The sequence below is a fragment of the Chlorocebus sabaeus genome, chromosome 15 (genome assembly GCF_047675955.1).
Source record: "Chlorocebus sabaeus isolate Y175 chromosome 15, mChlSab1.0.hap1, whole genome shotgun sequence".
In the NCBI taxonomy this organism is placed as follows: domain Eukaryota; kingdom Metazoa; phylum Chordata; class Mammalia; order Primates; family Cercopithecidae; genus Chlorocebus; species Chlorocebus sabaeus.
The window spans coordinates 39215296-39242914 of NC_132918.1; the positions used below are offsets into that span (position 1 = coordinate 39215296).

Here is a 27619-nt window from a genome sequence, read left to right on the forward strand (position 1 = left end):
TCACAAAGGAGCTTGGTAAATCTGTGAAATTTGTAAGTTCTGTTAGTGAATGGAAGGGTCAGAAACTCTTAGGTAGGGCAAAAAACTAGTAAAATATTTCAAAGTTCAACTGTTACTAAACTTTTATTTAGACTAAGATTTCAAAAATTCAATTAATTTTTGTTGCTTTAATGAAATAAATTTAGGAAGCAAGAACATGATATTTAATTTGTAGATTATGATATGAGTAGTCAAAGTAATATCAGAATTGTATTAAATAAATTTTCCAACAATTGATACTCACTGTTACTACTCAAACACAAGCCACCACCATGGTTATAAAATAAGCTGCTTCTTCATGATTCTGGCTTCCATTTTGGCACACATACGCAGACAAGAATGCTGTCAAATTTACTTCTCACAGTTATATTTTCATCTGAGGTTGGTGGAAGCTTTAGGAAGCTTGAGAGGAACATCATAGGCTCTATCAAGTTGTTTGGCCCCAACATTTCAGCAAACAGGGTCTAAAATAAAACGCATACACATACACAAACATTCTAAGTGTCAAAAATAATTTTGAACCAAGAAGTGCACATTAATATCTGATATTATCCAAATGGTCTTAAATTACATATTATCGGAAAAATGATACCACCTTAATATACAGAAGTTCAAATATTGTAAAATAAGAATTATTCTAAGTGAAATGAATCCTCATTTACCCATCATTCAATAGGGATACTATTATGGGTCTATAATTCTGCGTGAAATAGTGTGAAGACCAAGTGGAATCAGGTAAATTCATCATCCTAAAACAAAACAAAACCGCCACCAACAAAAACCTTGGAGCCAAATGAGAGACATGAATGACAAAACAAGATCTTACCAGAGATATAGACAAAGTTATCTGAGATAATCATAAAGATGTAAGAGAAGGAAAAGAATTTCAACTTGGAGCGAAACTGGAACTTGAAAGGAAAGTAGAGTTTGGACAACAAACTTAGCAGAAGGCCTCTCAGTCAGATTAAATGAGCTTAGCCTAGAGAAAAACAAAAATATAGGAAGAGAGAAGTGCAGGTCTTCTGCTATTCCTATACTTCTGGGAGTATGACAGTGGGTAAGAGGAGATAACCCTTAAGAAAAATTTAATAAAAGACACACACGTTAAGGAAAAAACAAAGGAAACCGTCAAAAGCCATGATAGAAATATTGAAAAATTGAGTTTAGTTAAGATTAATAATTTATGTTAATCAAATTGCCCTATAAAGTGATTGAAAAGGCAAGCTATGTGACCAGATATGGAGGCTCACGCCTGTAACCCCGGCACTTTGGGAGGCCGAGGCAGATCACTTGAGGTCAGGAGTTCTAGAGCAGTCTGGTCAACATGGTGAAACCTTGTCCCTACTAAAAATACAAAAATTAGCCAGGTGCAGTGGTGGGCACCTGTAATACCAGCTACTTGGGAGGCTAAGGCAGGAGAATTGCTTGAACACAGGAGGCAGAAGTTGCAGTGAGCCGAGACTGTGTCACTGCACTCCAGCCTGGGCGACAGAGCGAGACTCTGTCTCAAAAAAAAAAAAAAAACAGAAAAGAAAGAAAAGACAAGTTACAATGTGGATAATGATATATGTAATACATATAAATAAGAAAATATGAAAATATTAGTATATAGAAAGTATAACAAACTCATACAAAGAAGGAATAGACCAACAACTCAATAAAGTAGATGAAAAACTTCTACAGTTTTTTCATGGAAGGCCTAGTTATTGAGATTTCAAAGAAAAAATCCTATTCATTTTTCAAGTGTATATTTCAAAAGGAAATACCTATAAAACAAGATGGTAAAGTAAGCACTGTTTTAACATCCTCTCTATTCTCCAAATATTATTAAAATGATGTTCAAGGAGAAATCTTAATATAATGATCTCAAGAAAGAGAAAAATATTAATATAAGTGTCTGGGAAAAAAAGAATATTAACTGGAATAGAGACATTTTGTAATAACAAAAAGTTCAGTTCTCCAAGATGACATAACAATTCTAAGTGTATATGCATATAACAACAGAACTTCATAATTAATGAAGCAAGAGCTGAAAAAAGTAAGGGGAAAGATAGTAATACTAAAAATTATTGGCCGGACGTGGTGGCTCACCCTTGTAATCCCAGCACTTTGGGTTCCTAGGTGGGTGGATCACAAGGTCAGGAGATCGAGACCATCCTGGCTAACACAGTGAAACCCTGTCTCTACTAAAAATACAAAAACTTAGCCGGGTGTGGTGGCAGGTGCCTGTAGTCCCAACTACCCGGGAGGCTGAGGCAGGAGAATGGCGTGAACCCAGGAGGCGGAGTTTGCAGTGAGTCGAGATCATTGCACTCCAGCCTGGGCGAAAGAGCAAGACTCCGTCTCAAGAACTAAAAAGAAAAAAAAAAAAGTATTAGTTGGCGATTAAGACTCTTATCTCATTATTTCTTACATGGTCTAATAATAGGTTATTATTATTAGAAAAATATTCTTTTAATTATTATTATTCTATGATTAGAACAAGTATGCAGAAAAACAGTAGGCATACAAAAAATTCAGTTTCTTGTACAGCCTCCACAAGTTACAGGAAATGTCAGAGCAAACACTAACATTTCATGGTACAAATGTACATTTAAAATTAATTCAAACTTTTATGAAACCACTTATATCAAGAGTTGAATCTTTTTTAAAGAATTATTTCAAAGGAATCATCAACTCCAGATGCATTGAAGTTTATCTTTTAAATGTTATCAGAAATGTATCCCAATGTTGTGACAGTCCATAAAATACTCTTCCCACTTCTACTAACAGTTGTATCAGAAGAATGAGCCTTCTCAAAACTAAAAATCATCAAAACTTAATTGCATTCTTGCATTTGCCAAGAATAACCGACTTCACTTTCAACTATGTCATTTGAAAATGTGCAGGGCACGGTGGCTCCCGCCTGTCATCGTAGCACTTTGGGAGGCCGAGGCAGGCAGATTGCCTGAGCTCAGCAGTTTGAGACCAGCCTGGGCAACATAGTGAAACCTAGTTTCATGCAAAAAATTAGCCAGGCATGACGGCGTGCACCTGTAGTCCCAGCTACTCGGGAGGCTGAGGCAGGAGAATTGCTTGAATGCGGGAAGCAGAGGTTGCAGTGAGCTGATATCATTGCACTGCACTCCAGCCTGGGCAACAGAGCAAGACTCTGTCTCCAAAAAAAAAAAAAAAAAGAAAGAAAATGAAGCAAAAAAATTTGAACGATAAAATACATTTACAAAAAAGTGGGCCAGAAAATCTTATGATCAATCAATAAATCACACTGATAAATTGTTGTTATTCATTATATCATACAAAATGATGCAAACATGGTTTTGCAATTTGTAACTTTATGTTGTATTCATATCACTATTACACCTATTACATTTTATAAATAATACATTTTTTTAAAGAAAAGTCTTTATGTTTTAATATTTTTAACTGCATTTTTAAGTCTGCCTTTTGAATAAGGTGTCCTTTATTTTTATTTTGCTCTGCACTCCACAAATTATGTAGCCAACTCTGATATGCACTTTTATATGCACATTGGATAATATGGATGTACAGAGGTGGGGGCTAGACTATGATGATGCTTCCTTAAAAGAACAAATATGTGAGCCCGTGTCATGAATATCAGTGTACTCAAAAAACCGCAATAGAGCTAGTGGTTACAAAGGCGAAGACGTCGGGTATTTCCTTAGTGTTGTGTAAGCATTCCCAGACTTCGCACACAGTAGTAGCATTGTAACTCAGCTTAAAGGATTAAATGTGGAAGAGAAAGTTTCTGTTCTCTGAGATCTTTAGGCAGAGTCTAGGGGTACCCTTACTAATAGTTTTGGTGTCCTGTCATTAGCAGACAAATTGGTCCTTTCCTGGTCCATGACTATTTTCTGCTCTTCTTCAATAATAGATAGTCCTGCTAGTGAGAAGTGCTGTGGTGTGTCAATACTGTTTTAAATTTGAATGGCTATGATAATATGCTGTACTGATTTACAGCAGTTTTAGTCCTGGCTTAGCAGGGTTAGTGTTTTTCTGTAGCAACAAAGGTAGGTTTATTTGGTGGCCTCTGATTCTCAATATCCCATAACAGTGCATTTCATTCATAACACTTTTATGGGTCAGACTATTTTACTTAGGTGAGGCACAACGTATTTCTTGCCTCTCTATTCAGCGAGAACTATTCAGTGACCATAATGTCAGATATACCAAAACCTGATATTCCAAGTTTGTGAGCAGATTCCAGTATTCCTAGAAAGAAAGGTATTTACTGAGAAGTTCAAATAAATTTGGCAATAAAAAAATAAATCCAAACCAAAATAAGTTTCCAAATGCTTGAGAAGAGTCTTGATTTGCTACTGAAAACATAATTAATCATCAGTACCTATTGGGGCCACACAAAATCTCGATTGTGATTACTATTTAAATTCCAAAAGTATTTCCCTGAACAATTTTGAAAACTTGATCACAGCTAAAAGTTTGAAAGTCATTGACGTTACCTGACTAGGTGAAATTTTTTTAATGAAAGTGAAACTTTAAATTAAAGAAAAAAATATCCAGGCTCCAGGTTCATGGTAGGCTGCTGTGATGGTTTTCTAGTGTTCTGAGGACAGTGCTCAGAAATGCCATTTTCACCCTCATTTTTGGCCACTTGTGCATTTAAAGGAAATCTGCTCCTTTATATTGAATGCACCACCACCATTTTTCTTGGAAAGAAAATGCTATCCTATTCTCTCCATGCCTATCTTTATCTAATTAAATCTCATAGATTATGCAGGAAGCATTTCCTTTCAGCTTTTTCTTAGATGCCTGATTTGCACGATTCTTTTATAATGATCTTATATCACAACGGACTTTCCAAGAAATGGGACTGGGATAGAAAATTTAAGAAAAGTAAAAGTTCAATCTAAACTTCTCGTTACTTATCAACATATATTCCAACTGCAGCAAAGAATTAAACATAAAAAAGAAGCCAGGAAAGCCCCAGAAGACACTAAAGGGGAATTATTCTATAGTCTTAGAGTGGAGATAAACGTCTTAGCTATGAATCAAATTCTAGAAGACATGATTTAAAAGAGCAATAAATTTTGATTTAAAAATGAAGAGTAGTAAAAAAAGTACTTCATCATGGCCAATTTATTGTAATAAAGACAGAAGACAAACTGGGAAAAACTGTATATTCTTAATACAGAAATTTTAAAAAAACAAAAACCCAATTAAAAATTGGACAAAGAAGCTTCTTGGAGTTCAAAGGAAAATAGATGCAAATGCTCAAACATAAAAGATTTTAAAACTTACTCTTAATAAGTGATGTATGAAATTAAATTATACTAAGATACTGCTTCTCATTTATAGTGGAGAAATGAAATCCAGAAAAATCATAACACACTTTATTGAGAAGCTGGCAGGACAAAGGTATATTCATGCCTTATTTGTAGGAGTTGAAATTACTAAAGGACAATTTTGCAAAGAGTAGCAAAATTACAAATGGCCCAACACATAGATTATTTATTGATAAAATGTAGCCTCCAAATTAAATATGTTATTATATAATACTGTATTCATCTGTTCTCATGCTGCTAATAAAGACATATCTGAGACCGGGTGATTTATAAAGGAAAAAGTTGTAACTGGCTCATAGTTCCACATGGCTGGGGAGGCCTCACAGAAGAGCAAGGGATGTCTTACATGGCAGCAGTCAAGACAGAGCTTGTGCAGGAACTCCCTTTTATAAAAATATCAGATTTTGTGAGACTTTGTCACTGTCATGAGAACAGCACAAGAAAGACCTCCATGATTCAATTCACTCCCACTGGGTTCCTCCCACAACACACAGGAATTGTGGGAATCACAATTCAAAATGAGATTTGGGTGGGAACATAGCCAAACCATATGAAATACCATTTGATTGTTTGTAATGACAAAACATTAGAAAGAACAAAAGTTTTCATCTGAGCAGATCTGATTAAATAAACTATGGTTTATACAGATATTAAGTCCTATGCCACTATGTAAAAGAATGAGGATGATTTGTATGTAAAGGTCTAGAAACATCTCTAGGATGTATAATTAAATGAAAATGTAAAGACCATAATAGCATACATGTGATGCTGTTTCTTATGTAAGAAAGAAAGAAGGATAAGAGTATATTTTTCTGTTATCTGTATTTATTATTACCAGTATTACTTGTACACAGAATACCCAGGATGGGTCAGAAGAAGCTAGTAAGACTGATGATCTATAGATGACTGGGTTGAGAATAGGATAAATAAAGTTAGAAATGGGAGCAGGATGTGTCATTGTATACCTTTTTTTTTCATATTGCTTTGATTTTCAACTATTTAAATATATTACTATTTAAAAAATAAAATTTTCTTTAAATTATCTTGCAGACAAGGAGTGGGTACATAAGAAAGTAATAAGCTCTCCATTCTTGGAATTGTGGATGTTAAGATCAAAGACCTCTCCCTGTGAAGATTCAGCAGTTTCTAATGTCTACCACCAAACAATTCTTACTTGTTACAGTTAAAATGTACTCTTTATATACATTGGTATATGTGTGTGTGTATATATGTGTGTGTATATATATATTTATATATATTTATATATACATATATTTGTGTGTGTGTGTATATATATAAAACTATATATACATACACATACAGAAAGAGAGAGACTGAGAGAGAGAGTTAATTTTGTAGCAAGAAAATTTGAGGAGACCGACTGGGTCAGGTTCTCAGTGAAATAGTCATAGTAGGGAGAGACATTCTTCCAAAGCTACTAACCACATCTCTCATAGTTTTTACGCATTTTTTTTCAGTCAGTGAAGCTATAGTATATTTTCATAAGAACTTACTCATCTGTAGTATATACCCCAAATCTACTATTAAGGCTTAAATGTCACAGTTAGAGTAGTTCGAACATATGATTTCTGAGAGTTGTATGAAATTTAAAAATCATACCTAAATAGAAGAATGTTTTAAGATTATTGTATATTTTTTGACTTTACTGCTATTAGAATAGGTCATTTTTATTATAAATATAATCCAGATATCACCTTCTTCATCTTGTTAGTGGTATACTTTAGGATCATCCAGGGATATAATAAAGAAGCCAGTAAAATTTGACAATAAGAAACCAAGTACATATGAAACTTATTTTTTAAAAAGAAAAACAACCAGAATCCTAGAAAACTTGTCTTTCTTGATCAATAAATTTTTTCACTTACCAAATATGACGACTTTCCACAACAGCTTTTAGCAGCATTATTTTCCATGGTTCCTTAACATTATCTGAGAGGAGTGTATAGATACAATGTGCTACGAGGACTCCCAATATCACAAAGTAAAAGAGTTTCTTCTTATTTTGTAACTCTGTTTCTTCAACAAGACAGCATTATAGTTTATATCCATGCCTGAAATTAAATAGACATTGGAAAACCCCCACCCAAAACTATTACCTAACTTTCTATCCCAGAGAATTCTTGTCAGCAAAACAGATTGTTATGTTGTATCAAGTGTTACCAGTAACAGTACAAATTCCAGTGAGCACTGTGAAAAGGAAAATACTCACTTCTGGCAACTTCTGTCCAAACTACTAGAATTATTGTATCTTCAGATCATCACTGGGCAGAGGGCTGTTGCCCACCGACTTGGACAACAGCATGTTAATTCTCAGATATTCTGGAAAAAATAGTAGAAGTACATCCTCCCAGTGAAGAGAAAAACAAACTGATTCATTTAAAAGTTCTGATATATTTTAAATAATTAACTTTATTTTATCTTTCATAAATGCCAAGTAATTATGGGCAAATTGAATATCTTAAGTACTGATTGGAGTGGTTTGTAGTGAATAATGGAAAACCTTGCTGCAAAAGAAACTTTGAGTCATGTCTTAGAAAGGCTGACTGGCCGGGCGCGGTGGCTCAAGCCTGTAATCCCAGCACTTTGGGAGGCCGAGACGGGCGGATCACGAGGTCAGGAGATCGAGACCATCCTGGCTAACACGGTGAAACCCCGTCTCTACTAAAAAATACAAAAAAAAACTAGCCGGGTGAGATGGTGGGCGCCTGTAGTCCCAGCTACTCGGGAGGCTGAGGCAGGAGAATGGCGTAAACCCGGGAGGCGGAGCTTGCAGTGAGCTGAGATCCGGCCACTGCACTCCAGCCTGGGCGACAGAGCAAGACTCCGTCTCAAAAAAAAAAAAAAAAAAAAAAAAAAGAAAGGCTGACTGGCAGATGAGAAAAATAAAGGACTTTGTAATATAAAAGGCACTAAAGTAGGCTTTGTAAATATAACTTTTAATCTATATAACTTCTTGCTCTTTCATATTCCATCTTAGTTAATATATGACCTCACCTGATATGTTGTTGAATATCAAGGTACTTGATAAGAAATGAAGGGGTCTTTGATGTGTCCTTAAGCTTATTCTGCTATTCTGCTGTCTTTAATGTAAGATTCACTCTTTTCTTTTCTTTTCCTTTTATTGTATTTTATTTTTTGAGAGGGGGTGTTTTCTCTGTTGCCCAGGCTGGAGTACTGGAGTGCAGTGGTGGAATCATACCTCTGTGTAGCCTCTACCGCCTAGGCTCCAGGGATCCTCCCACTTCATCCTCCTGAGTAGCTGGGACCACAGGTGTGTGCCATCATTCCCAGCTAATTTTTTAAAAATAAATTATCTGTAGTGATGAGGTCTTGCTATGTTGCTCAGGTTGGTCTTGAACTCCTGGGTCAAGCAATCCTCCTGCCTTGGCCTCCCAAAGTGCTGGGATTACATGAGCTACTGCACACAGCCAAGTCTTACTCTTTCTTTAACACGGTTCTATGTTCTAGAAAGGCAAGAAAACAATTTCGATAACCACCTTTTTCTGTGTAGTCAAGAAAATATTTGCATGGAGAGTGGAAGATATAAATGGAAAAATTTCAATTTACAGCAGCACTTGCCCAGGAGAGAATCAAAATTTAATGCTGTGTTTCGCTATCATTCTTCTGACACTATGCTCTTAAAGAACCAGGACCTTTAAGTAATCCTGCTAATCCTGACATGAATCCAATCAAAGATTCTTTCCTGATGAATCAGGATCATTGGGGCTTGTTTAAACCAATTGTGTATAGTCATTTGGACTCATCTGTACTATGAGGGCATCTAGTTTTCAGTAAGTGATAACAAATTATGAGCTATAATTTTTAACTCATCCAAAAGCAAACCTTTCTCACATGCCAAAATATATCACATGTACCCCATAAATACTATGTATCAATCATAAAGCAGATATGTGAATACTAAGCCTAACTTTTAAGGTTTTGTTTTTTGTTTTCTGAGTATTTATTTATTTATTTTTGACGGAGTTTTGCTTGTCACCCAGGTTGGAGTGCAATGGTGCCATTTCAGCTCACTGCAGCCTCCGCTTCCTGGGTTCAAGTGATTCTCCTGCCTCAGCCTCCCCAGTAGCTGGGATTATAGGCGTGTGCCACCATGCCCGGCTAGTTTTTGTATTTTTAGTAGAGACAGGATTTCACCATGTTGGCCAGGTTGGTTTCAAACTCCTGACCTCAGATGATCCACTGGCTTTGACCTCCCAAAGTGCTGGGATTACAGGTCTGAGCCACCGTGCCCAGTTTAAGGTTATTTTCTTAGCTATAATATTCTCATTTTCGAATGCTGCTCCTCCTCGTGGCATAGAAGGTTTTTGTTGTTGTCATTGTTGTTGCTGTTTTTTATTCCCTTCTGCCAACTGCGATGTATTTTCACCAGTGCCCTAGGGCAGCTTTACTGGTGTCCTTCACTCCTGCATGTTAGGGTTTTATTTCTTAAGAGAGATAGAGGACAAGGATCGCAATGGATTTCTGCCACCATTCTGCAGCAGCTGCCATTTCCCTCCCTGGCTCACACCATAAGGGAAGCTTTCTCAGGAGTCTCCCCAATCTTGTGTTTGTATGTGTAAATCTATGTAATCTATCTATCTATCTATCTACCTATCTATCTATCTATCTATCTATCTATCTATCTAATCTTCATCATCATCATCTGTCTTCCTACCATTATGTAATCAATCTATGTAATCTATCTGTATAGCAGATATATATCACAGACAGATAGATTTCTCTTCAAAACATTACAATTTTGAGCAGGTTGCTTCTTAATGATTTTCACTGTCTGAGTGGATGCTCTATTGAATTCTGTCTTACTACTCTCCATATTTATTTACCAAATCCCAAGGAGAAAGAGTAAAATCAAAAACAATATGAAGAAAGAATGCTAAAATCAATAGACGTCAGCTGAAGTTCTAGCAGGAAACACTTGTGCATTCGTCACTTTGTGGCCAGTCCAAGTTCAATGTAATCAAAAGTTTACTTTGTGATTAAAATCAAGAAAATGGAGCTCTGAGTAAGAACAAGGTACAAAAAACTAAATAAACCCCTTTCCATAAAAGCTCATATAATAAAGGTATTTACTGTTTAAACAATACTCCATAATAAGTATATATTCTGTTCACCATTTCAAGATGAGGATTTCAACTCACTTTATTACTAGCTGTGTGATCGAAGGGAAGTTTGTTAGAATGTTCTTGATTCAATAATTTGATTTATAATGAAGATATGTTAATTCACATCTAATAGGACTGTTGTTTGGGTTATGGTAGTAATGAATGCAAAGAATTAAGCTAGCGCTTGGAATCTAGGAGATTCACAATAAATGGTAATATAGTTACTACTTTTATCACTGCATAATATCATCATTACAGTGAGAAAGGGACGCAAACATGATTCATGCTGATATAGATCTGATTTAATCTGTCCCCTATTTTAAAAAATGCTGCCGAAACTGCTGACCTGAAATATGTAGAAATGTAGCAATTTTTGATAGCATAGAAAAGGCCAAGATGGTACAGTGGAAAAGGGCAGTATATTAACACCTAATGACCAATGACAGTCAAAAGCCTTTCCCTGACTTCTTATAGATTATTAATCTGTTAAAAATGGAGAAAACAAATAATGTATAAATCATCAGTTCTAAGTGGAGTTTTACAGATTAAAGGAGTGCAACTTTTACACAGATAAGAGAAAGTTTTCCTTGGTTTTTCTTTCCCCTTTGTCCACATGAATCACACTTTCCCTTGTGGATAATACATACTATGTAAAATAATGGCATATCAGAACACCATATGCAACAACGATGTAAAAATACTGACATCAGAGCTTCTTGCTGTACCAAATTCTTGACTTTTTTCAGATATTTAGTTTCACTCATATTCAAACAAAGGTTACTAAGGCAAAAAATGGTACAGCTTTCAATTTTACATTTGTAAATAAGTTTCCAAAGTGTTTGTAGAAATACTGTCAGAATTTAAATAATAAGTAAACCCTAGGATCTTATTTTTTGACCAAATTAAAGATTAAGATTTAAGTATGTTTTCAATAGCAAATTAAGGCTTTTCTTAAGTTAGAAAACTTAGAAAGTGGTTGTAATTTGAGAGTATATCATTCTTACCAAATTCATCTAAGCTTTTTAATTAATACCTTCCTTTCCAAATAACTGAGAAATTTGTTTATGAACTGGAAATATCACTGTGGATATTGAAAATATCTTATAAAAGAAAGAAAATCATTTTGAAAACGGTTTCATTTACTCCCTTTAATCTTCTCACCTCATCTAGAAAAAATGGCGGGACTTCAAGCATTCTGTTTATCAAATGAATCCTCATTAGTTGTTGATGGACCAAAGGAGATTTAACTAAAGCAATCTTTATTGCTATAGAAAGACACAAGGCTAACATTGACATAAATCATGTTATGTGCACATATAGTCATTCAAAATAAGGCAGAATAAGACAATTCTTAATGTTGCAACACAGCAATATACAACACAGTTGTGCTACTGGAAGCAGGAGAAAACTGTGGACTAAGAAGTGTTCAAATTGACTGCTTTCCTAGCGGATTGGCCTCCAAAGCTGTAAGTAAGGAGCACAAAAAAATTAGCTCTGTCATGCTGCTACATCTGGTTGTCATGACTGAATGTTTGCACAAGGCTAAGGAAATAGTAGATGTCTTCACTTTTCTTTATAATTCACTCAATATACCAAGCTTTGCAGCTTAGAAAACATAAATGCCATAGAATTTAGGATGTGAACTAGTGTATATAGCCCACCCAAGAGAGCATCAAAACAGACTGAATTCTAATCCATGCACCCATACACTCACACATACATTTCTATCAAATAACTTGTCATGTTCCAATAACTCCCTTTCTTTCTCTCTCTCAAAAGAGAAAACATCAAGAACTTGCATCATGGCTATATGCACAGTCCCAAATCCCGAGTCTTTAAATACATGTTTGTTGAATAAATTAATTTTCTTTAACTGTGAGGGTATTAAGATACCTCTCTAATAAAGAATTAAAACCACTTTTTAAATGTTGCTTTCTTTTTTTGTATCTCTTCTTATAATAGGAACAAAGTTTGAATTTTGATAAAGTTCAAATTATCTACTTTTCTTTTATGCCTAGTGCTTTTTTCTGTCCCATGTCTAATCTAAGAAATTTTGGCCTAAAAAAAGATTACAATGATTTTTCTCTTATGTTTTCTCCCAGAAGTTTTAAAGGTTGAGTTTTTTATTTTTTTGTATTTACATCCATGATTCTTTTTGAGATTATTAATAATTTTTATATATGGAATGAAATAAAAGTCAGGGTTAGGGATTTTTTATATGGATACTCAAATGTTAAGCACCATTTAAAAATATACTACACTTTTGGAATTGAATTACTTTGGCAATTTTGTCTTGAAAAAATTGACCCCAACGTTATGGATTTATTTCTAGATTGTCTTTTTATGATCTCTGTGTCTATCCTTATTGAAATACCTCATTGAAATAAATCCTTTTTGAATATTATTCTATTGAAATATCTTGATCACAGTAGTTTTATATACAATCTTAAAATCATGTGCTGTAAATGTTATAAATTTGTTTTCTAAAATAGTTTTTTAAATATTCTATGTTCATTTTTATTTTCATACATGTTTTAGGATAAATATGATATTTTCTTTAAAAATCAAACTAAAACGTTCTGGAATCTAGATTGGGATCATGGTAAATAAATAAGAGAACTGACACCTAAGTAACCTTGAGTCTTTTGGGCAATGTACATCTTATTTCTGTTTATTTAGGACATCTCTAATTTTTCCCAGAATAGCTTCCATTTGTCTGTGAACCTGTTTTGTATGTATTTTGTTAAATTTCTCTCCAAATATATCATGTTTTATGCCATTTTAAAAATAATAGCTTTATTTTGCATACCCACATTTTACTATCTTAAGGCACTTTGACATAATTATATATTAGCACAGTGCAATAACATTAGAAATAAATTTTAAGATAAAAGCACAACACATTTTGTAGAATGCTGATATGGTTTGACTGTGTCCCCATCCAAAACTCACCCCGAATTGTAATCCCACAGGTTGAGGGAGGGACCTGGTGGGAGGTAATTGGATTATTGGGGCAGTTTCCCCCATGTTACTCTCATGATAGTGTGCGAGTTCTCATGAGATCTGGTTGTTTGATAAATATCTGGTGCTTCTCCCTTTCCTCTCTGTCTGTCTCTCTCTCTTGCCTGCTGCCATGTAAGATGTGCCTTGCTTCCCCTTTGCCTTCTCCCATGATTGTAAGTTTCCTGAGGCCTCCCCAGTCATGCAGAACTGTGAGTCAATTAAACCTCTTTTCTTTTTAAATTGTCAGTCTCAGCCATTTTTATAGAAGGATGAAAATGGATAATACAAATGTAGAAAGAAATTTTGTTAAAAGATAAATGGCTATCTCAAAAGAAAATACAATTCAGCAACAAAGGATTAATTTCTTTACTATACATAACATTTCTACATATTAACAATAAAACAGAAATGGCTTAATAGAAAAATTGAGGACTTATGTATTAACAGCTATATAAATTTCACTATATCCTAACCATATGTCACCTATTATGTCAAAGACTGCAAATTATTCCCCTGTACTCATTACCTTGATTCTCCATATATTTAGTCACTCTTTGAAATCTTTTATGTCTTTATTGCTCTCTCTTTCTGAGGTAATCTACTTCTTGATAGTTATGTTCTAGTTCACTAATATTCACTTCATCTAAGTCGAATATGTTTTTTAAACCATCTTTTATATTTTAACTTTCAATTGTTAATCTTCCAAGTGCTCAAGAATAATGATGACCACAAAAATTCAAATCTCAAGAAATATCCTCCAACAAAACAGTTCAACAAGAACAAATAAAGCTACCAAGCCTCAAACTTCAAATTACTTCTAAGTAGAAAAGTAAACAGTAACTTTCAACAGAGTTATTTCTCAAGTTCTTGTCTTGAAACTGTACAGAGAATGAGATATGGGAGAGAATCGTCTGGGAAAAGTACACAGAAAAGAAAGGGAAATGAAAGGTCTAAGACTGAGCTAAAATCATCTCCCCAGATAGAGACAGTGAACCCAAAGCATGAGAAGCTTGTACAAGAATCTGAGTGCTAGATCATAAAACTTAGTGAAGGTAATTAATAACAGGTGTGCACAGCTCATTGTGGGTGGTAACTAGGGGAGAAGATGGGAACCAGGGAAAACGATGGTAAAGGGGAGGGAGTGGAGACCTTTAGAGACAAGGTGGGAACATGAAAAAGGAAAAAGAGAACTTTGGTAAATATTTTCTAGCTTTTCTTCTAACTGTTTTTATATGAAATATAAACACTAATATGTAAAAAGAAAACATTTGAAAGTATAAAACCCGCTGGTAAAATTAAGTACATGAATAAACCTAGAACCCGGTAATACTGTAGTTTTGGTGGGCAGTCCACTCACAACTCTAGTATGAAGCCCAGAATACAAATCTATCAAAAATAAGAATACTTAGAACAACTTATTAAGAGATAGGCAATATCTATTCTATATTTAGGTTAAGTCATATGATGATATTATTCAGGACTTTTACGTTCCTATAAATTTGTCCCCTATTTTGTTCTATAAAATAAGAGAAGAGTTTTGAAATCTTCAATCATAACTATGGGTTTATCAATTCTCTCTTCAGTTTAGTAATTTTTTTGCTTCCTACACTTTGAATTTCTGATACTGGGTGTACACACATTTAAGATCGTTTTGTCTTTGACTGCTGTATCTTTGAAATGCCTCTCTTTATCCATAATTTTGTTTTGTTCTGAAATTTACTTTGACATTAATATAGCCAATCCAGATTTCTTATGAATAGAAGACGCATAGTATGTCTTATCCAAACATTTTACTTATATATCTACTTTTTTTTTTTTTTGAGACATAGTCTTGCTCTCTTGCCCAGGCTGGAGTGCAGTGGTGTGATCTCTGCTAGTCCCAGCTACTCGGGAGGCTGAGGCAGGAGAATAGTGTGAACCTGGGACGGGGAGCTTGCAGTGAGCAGAGATCGTGCCACTGCACTCCAGCCTGGGCGACAGAGCGAGACTCCATCTCAAAATAAATAAATAAATAAATAAATAAATAAATAAATAAATAAATAAAATAAAAGTAAAATAAAAAATAGCTAATTTTGTTTGCTCCTTTGTTTTGCTTTTGTTCTGAACAACTGAAATGTGCGATTGCTATTTACTGAAATAAGAAAGACAAAGATCAGAGGTTATTTGAGGGAGATCAAAAATTTGTTTGGGATTTTTATTTAAATCCAAGTGAGCTTGCCAAGTAGGCCACTGGATACATTCTAATCTGGATTTGAGAATCTCCAGACTGAAGATGTGACCTGTGGGGGTTGCCTTCCCTGTCATTTAAGGCCATGAGACTGAATGGCATCTCAGAGAATAAACTGAAGATAGAGAAGAGGCCTGAGTTCCAAGATCAGAAGCACTCTACTCAAAATAGATCAGAAAGCAACGATAGATGTAGTGACATGAGAGCCAGTGACTCAGAGGTAACCAGAAGACTGCAAAATAGAAGGGAGATTGGTGATCTAGCCTGCTACATCATTAACATTGACAAGAAAGATTTTGATGGTTAGAGCAATTTTGGATGAAAGGTTGATTGGAGAAGATATATAAGAACGATTTGGAAGAAAGTATATGGAGGCAGCAAATATAGACCGCTCCACTCAGTTTTTCTATTTGTTTTGCTATAAAGGAAAATAGAGAAATATGGTGGAACTGGAAGGGGAAATAGAGTCATGAGAGATTTTTTTAAAGAAAGTGAAATTTTATCATATTTGTATTCCGGTGGAAATGATCCAAGAGATAGCAATAAAGCAGAATGAAAAAGAGATAATTTCTAGAATATTGTCTTTGAGAAAGCAAAAGGGGATGAAATCTAGTATACACTTAAGAGCATTTGGCTTTATATAAGAGCACAGTTTAGTTATAATAATAGGAGAGATTGACTTGGGGAAAATAATATCATTGATGGACAGCATTAAGGGCACACTGGAAGCTCGCAGTATTGAATTTACAATGAGAACATTGAAGCAGGATTCTTTTATTCTATCATGCTCATCTGTGAAGGATAAAGAGTGATAGGGGAAGGAGAAAGAGATGGGGGAGACAGAGAGAAAACCTGGGGGTATATAGGCAACGAAGTGATAATGACTGACTATACAACTTAATATGAGTAATGAGGAAAATAAAAAAATATATATGAGCATAGAGAGGAAATACGAAATCCAGGTAAAATTCTCAAGCATTGTGACTATTGAAGTATTAGTGGGAGTGGTCTGCAAATACAGCAGGTTATAATCTGACAGTAGTCTATTTAATGCTGAGATTATAGAGAGAGTATAGTTTTGTTAGTAACAAGGTCTAAGGCATGATTATAAGGACAAATGATTTGTGCAGAATAGAGGAATAGATAACAGATCATTGGAAAAGAACAAGTCATAAAAATCAGAGTCTGTGTTGCTGGCTGTATTATCTGTATAGATTTTGAAATTCTCAATTGTAATATTGGAGATATTACATTGTGGATATTGGAATGACAATAATAATGGATTTGGATATTAGAGTGACAATGAGCTTAAAGATAAAATGCTTGAGACATGAGAGCCAGTGGCTCAGAGGTAAGCAGATGACTACAAAATGCGAAGGGAGATTGGTGATCTAGTTTGCTACAATAATTCAGAAGGCTGTAAAGAGAGGTAACAGTCTGGGAGCAGCAATGAGCAAAGAAGACATCTACCGCACATTAAAATCCTGTAGTATGAATGATGTGGAAGAAGAAAAATAGAAGAAGCATGATCCTAAATTAAGTACTGGATCTCAGTTGAAAGTTGATGGAAAACACTTACAAAAGCTTGAGGGTGTCATGCATAATGAATCATGAGTCCCAGACAGCACAGTGGAATTTATAGGAATCAGGGAGGGACTGTGGAAAAGACAGAATAAGGTACAGGGAATGACTTTACAGGGATTAGGATTTGGGAGATGAGGGTGACTTGGGAGTGATGACTGATGTAGAGAGGGATAAAAAACAATTAGTGAGAGCCAGGCCTGGTGACTTAGAATACAAAAAGCCAGTTGGTAAAGTAGGGAACACCCATAATTATTTATCCTATTTTACTTTGAGAAAACCAAAGATAGGCACCTAGATGGATATTTGTACCAGAAACTGAATCTGCAAGTAAATAATTAAAGAATGTTTTGTTGCTGTTGCTATCATTCCCTCACTCTATTGCATCTTCGTTTTGACAGGAGTCTTGGGAAAACATGGTATAACTAATACCAACTCATTTCATCATTATTGTTTATGTTGCTTTAATAAGGTTTTTTTGTATCATAACTCGTGTCTATATTTAAATGTATCTTCCTACTCCAAATTAAGACTATGTTCCCACAAGGGAACGTAGATTATTTTGATTTATAAGCACCTGGCTTGAGGGAGGTAAAGGAATAGGGCATAGAGATCCAAATAAAAAAAAGCAGACAAATGCCTTCTTCAACTAATTGAGTACACAAATATTACAGTGATGCTCCACTGGGAGCTGTAAGTGTAATTCATTTATACATCCATCCTATGCATTATATGACCCCAAATATTTCTATATATTATTCACACTTAATTTTAATCACTTACCCTAAAGAATTTGTGGCCTACTTCTTATTGCCTATCTACTACTCACATGATTTTACTGAATATTAGTTTTATTCAGAATGATGTGCCAGATTAAAAAAATATGACTCGTCAGGCAACCTTAACAGCTAAGGCTGATCACATGAGATATAATTCTGTAAAATGGCATATAAAAGTGTATATGTATGTGTATATGTATATAGGGAAAGTGGGGCTTCCAGGAATGCTGTTGTTTTTTCCGATATAACAAACAAAAATGAAAGTGTGTGATTTCCCTCACTGTCCCCACCAGTGCTTCCTGCCTGTCAACAGTTGAGCAGGAAAATAAAGAAAGCGTGGTTTTCAGTGGCTGTGAAGAAACTCTCTGCTGGTCCTCAGCTGTCTTCCTCAGTACACCTCCAAAACGATCAAACCTTACATACCATATGATCACTAAGGCTTATTCTTTGTGGTCTTTCCCCCATACGGTGCCTATATGGACATAAGAACTTCCAGAGATTAAGTGTTTTAATTTGGTTGTATCATTTCTTCTTTGTCCTAAGCTTTGCTCGCCACTATAAGCCACTGCCACATGTGGAGCTACTGCCTTATGCTAGCTCTGTGACTACCTCAACCTCCCTAATGTCTCACAAAATTAGAGCTGCCTTTCCCTAAAATAACTAAAAGATCATTTGCATTAATGTTGGTATCCTAGTACAGCAAGAGGTCTGTATTAAGAGATAAATTTTACAGTGATAGGCAAACACCATATATTGAGGCAAATGCTTTTTAAAGGAGATGGCACATATTTCATATCGGTTCTCACAGGGAAGCATTTCAAGTCTCTAAATTCATGCTGACTAAAACTCTGGCATTTTACAAACCAGATGTGTTTGTTTAAAACTTTCTTCTCATCTGCAATAGTATTAGGCGATCAAAAAACTATAGCTGTAAACTAGAGATTTAACAAATGAGTAGCAGAAGAAAATATGAAAAGACCTTCATAGAAGTGAGTAAATAACAGAATAATAAATAAAATGGAGAAGAATTTGCTAGCAGTCAAAAAATAAAAACAAAACCAAAACCCACTATGGCCATGAGGACCTTAGAAAGGTCACAGATGATAAAGATCAATTCAAACATCAACCCTTTGATTTTCACTAATTTGTTTCCTGTTCTGAGCCTTATACAGTTTAAATAAACCATTGCTTACATTTTTTACTATAGATTTTTATTTAGCCAACTCATATACTGATCTTCTATTCTATACCCAATTGTAAGCCCATTATAGGAAAGTGCTCCTTGGAATCCATCCTCACTGTTGTTACGGGTCACTTGAACTCCAGCGTTCCACAGTCAGGTAATGTACATGAGTTCATCATCTCTTAAGATGTCATACTGACAGGTGATGATATAGGTCAGGTGATGATACAGGCCACACAACTTGTCATCAGCCAAAAAAGGGGCTGCCCTCATATCTAGGAACCCTGGATATTTTTTAGCCAGCTCAGAACTACCATGAGTTGGAATATAACAAAAGTGGCCTTTCTTAAACTTCTCAGTGAGCAAGGAAATCCAATTAACAAATTTGAACAGATGGTTTGATTCCATCGGTACATGTTGATTAAAGAACATGACTTCTTCAAGTGATCTGTCTGTGGTAAAGTATTCACTCCAGAACCTGACCATGAATGGTTTGGACAGAACTAGAGAGTCTAGGTTTTCCTAATGTGATAGTAAATCCATCAAGAGTCTGAAGGGCAAGATATGTTAAAGACTGAAGCATGAGTTTGATCTTGACATCTGGATCTTCTATGAACTGAAAAACAATTAAAAATAAGTTTCTTGAATAAATAATTTTCATTTGAAAATATCTTTATTTAAAAACAATATATTGATGTGAGATTAATTAAGATTCTCAACAAGATAATCAGAAACAACAAAAATATATCTCAGGAACTTTCCCATTTTCAATATTATAGGAATCTATAATTTAATACTATTAATGTAAGCAAAATGATTTGTGCTATTTTTTTCGTTGGTAAGGAAAGAGACCATCTAATCTGTGATTAAAAAGCAAAATCTCAGGCCGGACACAGTGGCTCATGCACTTTGGGAGGTCAAGGTGGGTGGATCACCTCAGGTCAGGAGTTCTATACCAGCCTTGGCCAACATGGTGAAACACAATCACTACTAAAAATAGAAAAATTAGTCAGGCATGGTGACACACATCTGTAATCCCAGCTACTGGGGAGGCTAAGGCAGAAGAATCACTTGAACCCAGGAGGCAGAGGTTACAGTGAGCCAAGATCATGCCACTGCATTCCAGCCTGGGTGACAGAGCAAGACTCCGTCTCAAAAAAAAAAAAAGATCAAATAACTAAGAATTCTAATCGGCTCTAACACTGAACAAATTAGTTCTGAGTAATCTTATAGTCCCTCTGTGAAACATGTAGATCAGATTGATTTGTTTTTTAAATGGGAGTATTTCAAGTGTGTTCTTTCTCTTCCTGCTGCAATCATCTGTATAATTATCTTTTTACATTTCTATAGGGCAGTGGTATCCTAATTAGAAAATAACTCTCTCAGGTGTTATGTGGGAGATTGGGAGCCATAAATACAAAAATATTTATTAAAGTTAAGCAAGAACATGTTAGGATTCTCATTTCCGCTGTAAACGTCTAATTCATTTTAATTTTCATGTTTTAAATATTCAAATTATAGTAGTGTTAAGACAAATATTATCTATAAATCAACATGCATATTTTCAGGGTGTGTGAAAAGTTTCCTGTTAATAGGGTACTAAATTAGGGAAATAGAGACCAGCAATTTGAGTTTTAAGAACAACTTCAGGTGATTCTGATGCAAGCTAAAATTTGGGAACCACTGGTATAGGTCATAAATAGCCATTATGGAAGCTACATGCATTCTGGTGCTCCTCAGATCAAAGTTTAATGGGTAAACTGGAAACCTATTTCTGAAAACTCACAACAGCGTTTTCTGTATAGCGCTGAAGAAAGCACAGCATGCTGACATTCTTCCGGGAATATAAATATAACTGTACAAAAATAAAAAATAAAATATGCACATACTGCAACAAAACCAAATAGCAGCAAATTTTATTTTATTACATTTAAAACAAAGTTAATAATAAGAACCACATAGTAAAATAAAATATTTATAAGTCCATTAGAATATTTTTATATAAAAATAATTTCTGAATTTACATAATCAGTTTAGTGTTATAGCTCAAGTAAGATTGCCACACACATTCCATTTAGCTCAATATCTAGCATGAAAGATGCTGTTTACATTAATAGAGGTGTGGTAAATAATTAAGTAGGTAGCGAATAGGTGGCTGATTTTAGATAAGAAAAAACACAAAAATATTTTATATTTTACCAATAAATCAACTTTACAGGTAACTGAATCTTTGAACGTACAGCTATTTTATTAAGCTGTCTTTTATTATTAAATAAAATAAGCATAGAAAATCAAGCACATTGGCTGGGCACGGTGGCTCACACCTGTAATCCCAGCACTTTGGGAGGCCAAGGCAGGCGGATCACGTGGTCAAGAGCTGGAGACCATCCCGGCCAACAGGGTGAAACCCCGTCTCTACTAAAAACACAAAAGTTAGCTGGGCATAGTGGCATGCGCCTGTGATATACACATATATATACACGCATATATATGTGTATGTATATATATTCATATATACGTGTGTGTATATATATATATATTTTTTTTTTTTTTTTTCAGATGGAGTTTTGCTCTTGTCACCCAGGTTGGAGTGCAATGGCGCGATCTTGGCTCACTGCAACCTCTGCCTCCCGAGTTTAAGAGATTCTTCTGCCTCAGTCTCCTGAGTAGCTGACATTACAGGCCCAGCTATTTTTTTTGTATTTTTGGTAGAGAAATGGTTTCACCATGTTGGTCAAGCTGGTCTTGAACTCCTGACCTCAGGTGATCCACCCGCCTTGGCCTCCCAAAGTGCTGGGGTTACAAGCATGAGCCACCGCAGCAAGCCTACTGTTATATTTTTAAGTATCTTTTTCTCCCATTCTCATACCTCTCTTTTTGGTATAACATTTAAAGCACTATTGGATTTTCAGACTGTATCTACTTTATCTTTAATCTTCTTTTTTGTGTTATTTATCTTTTTGGCTCTTCAAGCTTCATTTTGCATGGTTACATGAGTTGATATGACTCACTTTTCCCATCTATCAATTTACAAATGATCTCTTCAGCTGTGTAAAATTACTTATGCCGTTTTTAAGGCTTTAATTTTTATAAGTTTTTTTTGTTTCAGAATTTGTTTTTTTAACAAACCTCGAATTTTCTGCCGAAATTGGTAACCCTCATTTTCACTGAAGAAAGTAGAACAGTTGTTTCACGTTCTGTGGCTGATAGCTCTAAGATCTAAATTTTGTAGAGTATTTCTATTGTCTGCTGATTCAACTTGCTTTCCTTCATGGTTTCTTGCTTACTTGTTTGCCCAAGTATATTTTATAGTGTTTTGGGCATTCAATTTCACAAAGTATTTGCAATACTAATTTAAAGACTATGATGGTACTGTATTTCTCCAGCAATGTCTTTTATGTATTTCAGTCCATCGCACAGTAGTAATTACCACTCACACTACCTTAATTTAATTTAAATTCAAAGCTTGAGGTTCCTCCAGCCATCTGGATGATGTGCAGCAAGGCTTCAAATGGAAGTGAGTTTTGTTTTACATCAGGTTCACTTTGACTCTGAGAGTATATTTCTACAGGGTGTCACTTAAAGAGAGGAGTGATTTATGAGTGTACTCATATCTGCAAGGATTTGAATGTATAACCCTGAGAAGCTTCCAAAGCTCATCTTGGTTTAATTTTTTGACTACCATATGTTTTTAGGGCAGAGAGGATGTTGAGTGCTAGAATTATTTTTTGTGAAGTTTTCTCTTTTTAGTCTTTTAAAATTTTTGGCCTAGAAGTTTTCTATATCTTATTAGCCCTTTACAAGATATTTTAACTAGATTTTTAATAAGTATGGGTCAGAATTAACTGGTTCATCATTTTAGAAGTCTAAACTCCATAAGAGGAAAGGCTTATTGTGTAATATAATAAAAATAAATTGATGCTTGAAGAGATTAGTTGGCTTGTCTAAGGTCATAAATGGACATTGCTTCAGCTCCAATAATCTATGCCTCCTCATGGAGGAGGCGTGCACTAGGAGGCCTCTCAGAGCAACAATGTGTAGGCAATATATAATTCAATTTTGGGGAAGTTGCATGTATCTGTTCTGTAGTATATTAGAATGAATCACAAAATTTGTATTTTTCCTTTGGCTAGAAATCGGAAAAAGGTTATCTTGTACCAATAACCAAAATTTATACATTTCCAAAGTATATAAAATAAATAATAAAATCAGCAAAAGCAATATTTTTTGCACAGTAAATTTAGATGTGATATTTACTATCAAAGTCACTTGTTCAATTGCAGAATCCATTATTAAAGTATAGACATTAATTTGCAAAGTTTATGTAATTATTTTTCCCTTTAGAAACTTTGCTTCTAAGACATCACTGCCTGGTTTATTATGTCAAAAAAAAAAAGGTACCTAAAACAATTTTATCCATAATATAGTAGGCTAGTTATAATAATGGAGTACTTTAAATTGACAACTCATAGGTGTACAATTTTAGCTAAATGTCATATAAACAGTGTGAATAATATATGAAAAGTATAATTCCTTCTGCAAGTATATATTATCTATGAATCTGCTAACTTTTATTCTAAAAATTTTATCTGAAGTAAATATGTTTAAGCATAGGATATTTAAGAACTAGAACAAATCTGAGCATCATATCTGTTGGGTCACCGCTGCAGCTGGATTTCCACCAGCAGTGTCTCCAGAAATGCCAATTCTTTTAGGGTCTATACTATATATTTCAAGAATATCTTGGCATAACAACCATCTTAGTGCATTATATACATCTTCAAATTGATTTGGAAAGTGATATTTAGGTGCTATCTATAGCTGTGGGCAGAACAACAATTTTTAAATCACCCATTTTTAATTAAAAGGTATATGATTTTCTGCTCACTGTAACCCTAAAATCAAAGGTAAACTTTTTCTTTAGCAAACCTGATACTTTGGGTCATCACAAATCCAAAAACAGATTTCATCCTTATGATGATGCTCTATATGAAAACTTTTACAAAGGTCATTTACACAAGTAAACTCTTTAATACAAAACTTGGATTAGGCTTAAGGAAAAAACAAACAAACACACAAGCAGGTGTTACATTTCCCTAGATAAATTTCTTCCAGAATGTTTTTCTTCTGTGATCATTACACTTTGGTGGTAACCAATAAATGGTAAGCAAATCTTCAGAACTATTAGATTCTACATTAATCTAATGGTCAGTTGGCATATAGTCACTACTGTGTTTTTACAAATGGTTCTTCATTTTTCTACCCATTTCTATTGGGTCCATTTTCCAGGAATTATTGATCCAGAATGCTTTTTGAGAATAGATTTTGCTTATGTTCCCATGTGCAATTTGGTGGCTAATTGCTTTTAGTGAAGGATTTTACTCTGACAAACCTTGTAGTACCTTTGCTTTATCATCTAATCCTCAAAACAACCCTATTATGTAGAAAATATTATATGATTCCCAGTTTAAAGATGAGGAAACTAAGCTAAAGAGATCACATTCAACTTGTACGAAGTTGCAGAATTAATTTTAGAACCCAAATTTGAACCTGACTGTCTGATTTAGGCCCTCATTCTTATTCACTCTCCTAGTGAAAACTAGGCTGGAAATCCAGCAGAGGTAATTTGTCCATAAGATCCAATAGTTTAATTGTATTCTAACTATTTCTAAGCTTCTTGTTTCTGATTCCTGTTTGATCTGATTTATTATTTCCCATGTCTGTTTCTATAATGCTCAAGCTCACTTTCTCTATGCTCATTCTCTCAATTTCTTGGCATAACCAAAGAAAGACCAAAAAACTGAGAGCATTTTCCAATGTAAAAGCATCTGGCCAAAACCCAAACAAACCAAGGGTGCTCTTACTTGGTTGATACAACAAGACTTGATAGCATCAAGTCTATCAGCTCTTCATTTTTACAGAAAGTCATAATTAAACAAAGCTGAAATTTTTTTAAAAAGGAAGCAGCCAAATGAATTGATGAGTGTTTTTTTTTTTCAACAGAAAGCCTACTAGTACACCTTGTTCCTCATTGATATACTCTAGAAAAAAATATTTCTAATATTTTATCATAATTATAGAACATTAATTCTTCCCAGTGTTCCTTTTACATGCGCATTGTCAGCTTTCTCATTCATTCTTACATTTTTACACTGGATTGTTTAAATCAGTTTTTTTTCCTCAAGATTAATCTCTGCCTCCTTCATTAGCAGGTGTTAGGTGTTGAAAGTACAAACACATTTATATTAGCTCCAACTTTAAGGAAGTCACAGTCTACTGGAGACAGGGGTAGGGAGGGAAGGCATACAAACCAACAGCAGTAATGCAAAATAATAGTTTCTTTAGTAGAGTACAGAAAGTGCTCTTTGGAAGTCAAATTAGAATTCACAAAAACTCCCAGAAAGAGATACAGAAGAGTAAACAGGAAGTAGAGAGAGCTAAGACTTGAATTAGGTATTCGTATTTTCTTGGCTGACAAGAAAGAATGTGTTTTGTTCTGTTTTGTTGTTTTGTTTTTGTTTGCTATGGGGCTTGGGCAAATGCAGATAAGAAAATTGTTAAAAGATAAATAGAATTTGGTAGTAACAAGTGTCAGGAGAAATCATACAGTGGTGAAGGAGAAGTAACAGGATATGAGGTTCTTACAAAACCCATCTCTTGGGGGCCATGGAAACAGGAGTAGATATTATTATCTTGTGATGTTTCCAAAATCTGGTGCTGAGTAATCTTGACATGTTAAATACACACTAAGTCTTAAGTTTTTGTTTAACCTTTACTATAAAAAGTCATGCTCATATTTTTTATTGGAATACATATTTTTATGTTTTTCTTTAACATTGAAATAGTATTAGGCAAATGTTATTTTTTTCTGAGTTTATTCTTATTTAGTTCCTTTACCTTAGTAAACATATTTTCATTTTTCACAGATACTTTGATGTAAAAGTTTTCAAAGAAGTGCTTTGGGCAGACGAGACTCGTGGAAACTAGTATGTCATACTCAGGTTTTGTGTTAGAAACATCACTGCATTGTTAAGTGATGACTTTACTATCTGAATTTAGAGAAAATGATAGAATCACCCCATTTACTTCTCCAATTTACATTCCCAATCTACATCAATACCCATCAACACCTACTTTCCTTCTGTCACAAATGAAGATATGTCCCTCCTCCTGTGTGTTGCCAATTCTTCCCATCCACATTGAATCCAATTTGCTTCCGTATTCTCTAGGTCAGATAAACCCCCATCCCTTCCTCTAGCTAGCACTCCCCACATTTCTCCTGCCTCAGCCTCCTGAGTAGCTGGGACTACAGGCACCTGCCACCACGCGGGCTAATTTTTTGTATTTTTTTTAGTAGAGAAGGGATTTCCCCGTGTTAGCCAGGATGGTCTCAATCTCCTGACCTGGTGATCTACCTGCCTCGGCCTCCCAAAGTGCCAGCTCTGTGTTTTTAATCTAACACCTTCTTTCTCATGTCCTTAATGTTTAAGCTTACAAAAAGACTAGAGTTATCATTTCTATTTCTTCATATTTAATCCACTGTTCAACTCACTTTGTTGATTTTTACTGCAACTTTCTATCAAATCTGCAATTAATAATAAATGTCTAAGTGCGTGAAACAAGTTCTCTTCTTACCTGAGATTTGCTACAGCTTTGGGTAGTTATTATGCCCTCTTTCAGAATGAGATTTAAAATAGTTCTTTTAAATCTACATAGCTCCAAAGAAATAAATTTTGGAAAGCTGAAGTTTTTTGTTATCTGACACCTATGTGTTGATATGATGGAGTCAACATTTCAGTAAAATGTATGTTATATGATACACTAAAATTTTTAACATGGAGCACATACCAGCATCCCCCATACACCAACCACCACCATGAATATAAACTAAGCCCCTTCTTAGTATCTCTGACTTTAGTGCTGGCACATACATATGGACAGGAATATTATTGAAAGTTGTCTCCATCACAGTGACATTTTCTCCAGATGTAGGTGGGACTTCTTGAAAGCTCATAAAGAACATTGCAGTGTTCATGAAATGATTGATTTCCAAAGAGTTCAGCCAACAAAACCTAAAAGGAGACATAGGAAAAAAAAGACTAATTTACAAATATCAAATGCCAGCGTTGCTTATGAACACAGAACTATGCATAGGTATTCCCAATGGTCCTGTCTCGTAGTCTCACAGGTGAATCTGAATGGCACAGTTGGAAATACCGGAGGTTTAGTGGTGTTGCCACACAGTTGCCTTAGGTTAAAAAAAAAGTAAAGAATTACTGAGGAATTACAACTTGATAAATTCCGTGCTAGACAGTTTGAGTTACAAAGATAAATAAGACAAC

General features: G+C 34.7%; 1 long non-coding RNA gene and 1 pseudogene across 1 annotated transcript in view; one reads left to right on the forward strand and one right to left on the reverse strand.

Moving 5' to 3' along the window:
* The window catches only part of LOC140713539 (uncharacterized), a 183396-nt gene that overhangs the window by 121357 nt on the left and 34420 nt on the right, over window positions 1-27619 (forward strand). Inside the window, exon 2 of the long non-coding RNA XR_012095652.1 lies at window positions 26204-26263. This is a non-coding gene — a long non-coding RNA (uncharacterized lncRNA). The remainder of the gene's footprint in view (window positions 1-26203; window positions 26264-27619) is intronic.
* On the reverse strand, window positions 19296-25414 carry LOC103241460 (arylacetamide deacetylase-like; annotated as a pseudogene).